Here is a 4218-nt window from a genome sequence, read left to right as displayed (position 1 = left end):
ATCTGGTGTGATAGCAAAAAAAAAAAAAAAAAGCTTAAAGAGAGTCCATCAGAAGCCATGTTTTGCTTCCATCCATTTTCTTCTCTCTTTTTTCCCCATTCCCCACCACCCTACTCCATTCCCTCCCATTTTCTTCTTGAGGTGGCTTGTGTGTTTTAGAACTAGTGAAAAAAAAAACAGACATCTTTTCACAAAGACAGAGCTGATGGAAGAGTCCATGAATTGTGCCAAAACCTATTTTACTTTACTAATCAAGATTGTTTCCACATCTGTCCACACACTGACTATATCGACTAAAGGTGAAGGTCACATATGTCAAGGGAAAGTCTGACCTAGTGGATTTCTCTCTGGGTCTCAATCCGGAGGGCAGAGTTTTGGCTGCCCAATCACATCTGCTTTACACAAACAGTTCCGCGGCTTTTCCTACCTAAAGTTTCTTATTTTGGTGTGTCTATAAGGTCTTTAGTTCTATTACCTAAGATTTTCATGCAGCGTCTGGCACACGTGGCACAACTGCACTTCCTGGTGTGCTGGTTGTAGCAAGGTAGAGTCAGGTGAAAAGTTCTAGCCAGTTAGTTGTGAGAGAAGATGTTTGTTGTCTGTTCCAGGTGTTCAGGAGGTCTCTATTTGCTAAAGCAATGAGCAATGTTCATAGAAGGTCCCTAAACCTAGGTTCTTTTGAGAGGAAATAGAGCAGCGTTCTACCGTGAACTTAGAGGGCAGGTAAGGGAAATACCTTACTGCAAATCACAAATATTTGGGTGTGTTAGGATAGTATAGCCTAGCAAAACAGGTATAATGTACAAGATAATTTAAAGAGAGTATCATGACTATAATATTTCAAAGTATTAGAGTCTGGTAAGAAAACACTATTCCATTTTCAAAATGTTTCCTAATTATTCAGGGGAGCCCAGGAGACACCTTAGTAAGGACAGTATCCAGGAATCTCCATAGTCAGGACAGTGTCTTGATGGCTCTTCTGCTTTCACCCACCTTCTTTTTAATAGAGACCAGAGTTTGCCTCTTACTTCAGATCTATCTAGAATTTACTTATATTGTTTCGCTTTCCCATTTTATTCCATAGTGATCTCTGTGAGTCTCTGATGCAATACTGTATTTTTTAATATATGGATATTTATATAAATTTCTTCAAAAACCCACTTATCAAAATCATAATAGAATTAATAGTTCTATAGTGTTTACTATGTAACAGGCCCATTTCAATAAGTTTTAAACCCATTACAATCACTTATTGAATCGTTATAACAATCCCATGAAGTATGTATTGTTACTGTGTCCACTTTATAGATGAGAAAAGTAAGACACAGATTAAGTAAGCAAACCAAGTCCTTTGGTTATTGACAAAAACAAACTAGAATCTGTCAGCACAATTTATAGTTCATGAGTACATTTTTAAAAATTTCCCTTATTGTTCTGCTGGTATCTATCCGCAGCAAATATTGTGGATGTGAAAGACAGGTAATTGTGCTTTGAGAAATTACATTTTCAATCAGGAGTTTCACTCTTTCCTTTGTCCCCGAATGACCCTTTGTCAGATGCTTTTCGACCTAAGAACATTCTGCCTTGTTTCCTGCACAGAAGGTACATGGCTCAGCAACTTCAACACTCTTCTATGTGACCACATGAGAAAAATTACTTCTGAGAGTTTGAAAAATAGATAGATAGGACTATAGATCAGAATTGGGGAGGATGTGTCCATTTGTGTTTGAAGCTTTATCTTCAAAAAATCCTTCCAGAAACACAGGAGCTCTTGGCATCCACTCCACAATGGATCAGGTTTTTGCCAGCCATGCACAGTGCCAACTAGCCCCACCTGCTCCCCTCTTTTTAGAGAACTTAAAGGAGAGATTCCCGTTAACAATCTACTGACTAGAAATGGGTTTTTCTTTTGATTTTCTTTTAAGGTTTTCAGCCCTGGAAATACCTTTTGGTGGCAATTTTTCTAACAAAAAATAAATGTCGTTTTCTCCTTGAAATTTATATAATGTCAGACACTCCAATTTCTTTACAAATGTCATTAAGAACTGTAAATTCTGGGAGGGAAGTTAAACTTGGGCAATCATTAGATTTCAAAGGGAACATTCCTTAGTTTGGGTATCCTGATTCTGGTTTCTTCTTATAAGAGGAACTAGTTTTTCTGAGTCTCCAAGTTCAGGGACCATTTTGTTCCTGCCGTCATTTTTATGACTGTGCTTCCTAAGCATATGAAAATAAAATAGTGATGAAAAAAAACACAAAAGAGACTCAGAGTGATATGTTATTCAATACAATATAATTGGTGGTGGAAATTAGATCGGTAGGAAATCTTTATTCATTATTGTCTAAAGGTAAGAAGCATAAGTCAATGGACAAGTTTCTCTAAGTCTTGTTCCAGTGACTGCCATTTCCTGGACAGTGAATCCAGTGAATTTGACCTTTTACAGCTTTTTCAATGAACAAGAAGACAATACTAGTTTAATGTTCAGGCACTTTTCTGTTGTTCTTCTGAATAATTAGGATTATTAAAATGCTGCTCCTTTCCCATTACTAAGAAAATATACATACTTAGGCAATAGATGGCAGTGTTTCCACAAATTTTAATATTGCAATAGCTCTCAAAGGAAGCTGAATGCTCAGCTCTCCTGTAGCTTGCTGTGATCGTATAGTGGTTAGTACTCTGCGTTGTGGCCGCAGCAACCTCGGTTCGAATCCGAGTCACGGCAGGAGTGGGGAGAAGGCTTTTGGAAGAAAACAAAGCTGTTCACACAGTATACTGCATCCAAAAAACATTTTGCAGCAGACACAGAATAATGAAAATCAATAACCTAAAAGCCACTACTAATATTTTAAACTTTAGAAAAATGACATGTGCATAGTAGCTTTATTAATGCACTAATCCTGTTTCAAGCATGTTGTGTGTGGGTTTTTTTATTTGCATTGACGGATAATATGATAAAACTGGAGTGTAGTGGGCATGTAATTATTATTAATTACAACTACTTAAGCTCTGCTTTGAGCAGACTCGTCAAGTCTGCTTGCTTTTGAGCCTTGCCAGGGCTGTACAGTAATAACAACCCTGAATTATTTGGAAAGATGTCAGCAGTAGATGTGGAAATCCTGTTTAACCAGGCATGAATTGTTGTTAGGAGGGTTTTTTTCAGGATGACAGAAAGAAAATGAACTGTCCCTTATCAGTAATTGCAGGAAACATTTTGTTTCTATGATATGAACTGGCTGTAATTTAACTTTCCTGCATCATTGGATAATGTAAGAAGCCAGTTGTTGCTCTAAACGAAATTCTCTGAAGTGGGCATTTGGGTCTGATAAAGGGCATATTAGAAGTAGACAATGGGACTCAAGCAATAAATAATGTCCATATATGGTGAAACTTTTTTAATGACATTTTCCAAAAGGCTGGGGTTTGTATTATAAATGGCTAAATGTTGAATTAATGTGAGTAACACAGCTTTAATGGGACTTTTTCCAGGACTTAAAAACATGAATAATATAGCCTGAAAATGTCAAATATAAGTATGTTATAATGAGGTTTATTGCTTCAAAATTATAGCCCAACATGTTTAAAATAAGGTGCTTTAAAATTTCATTAACCCTTGTTTCCCGAATGGCCTAGAAGAAATGCATGATAGTCATTTATGTAATGCAAAAAAATTTTCTCAAATAAAAATTTCTTCTGAGAGTAAACACTAAATCTATGAAATTCTTTCAGAGTCAGTGAATTATCAGAAATAATATTTTAGAAAAACTGGCATGAATATTTCTCCCTTCCATAAGAGAATAGTTGTTTTTTCTTTTTACTTTAGGCCCCAAAATATCAGCCTAAGAGTAGCATGAAATAAGTAAAATGTGCTTATCTTCCCCAAGCTTGACTTTAAAGACTATTTTCCCCCCTGAGCTCTCATCTTAGGATTTATTTCCCTCATCTTGTCTGCTTCCATTTTATCTCATTTTGTCTCCCATTCTCCAAATCACATAGCCTGACTTGGTCTTAAGTCTAAAAGGCCTCATGCCCAGATCAATGAGCATCTAAAATAAGAGCAATTGTAATTCTTTATTTTAAAACTTCACAGAGTAAGTCCATTCATGGGTATCTGTATCTAATTAAGACTGAGCATACAATGATTTAAATTTTTATGGAATAAGACTATGCAAATCAGAACTCAGTGGCTACAACGTGACAAAAAATCTAAGTTAAAAAGA

General features: G+C 36.1%; 1 non-coding gene across 1 annotated transcript; it reads left to right on the top strand.

Annotated features, from left to right (window-relative positions):
• The first annotated feature begins 2651 nt into the window (after positions 1-2651).
• Positions 2652-2723, top strand: TRNAH-GUG (transfer RNA histidin (anticodon GUG)). The gene has a single exon. It is a non-coding gene; the product is annotated as a tRNA-His (tRNA).
• The last annotated feature ends 1495 nt before the right edge of the window (positions 2724-4218 follow it).

Source organism: Sorex fumeus, unplaced genomic scaffold (genome assembly GCF_029834395.1).
Source record: "Sorex fumeus unplaced genomic scaffold, SorFum_2.1 ptg000034l, whole genome shotgun sequence".
Lineage (NCBI taxonomy): Eukaryota > Metazoa > Chordata > Mammalia > Eulipotyphla > Soricidae > Sorex > Sorex fumeus.
Note: the sequence above shows the minus strand (reverse complement) of the source record. Positions and strands in the feature narration are given on the sequence as shown.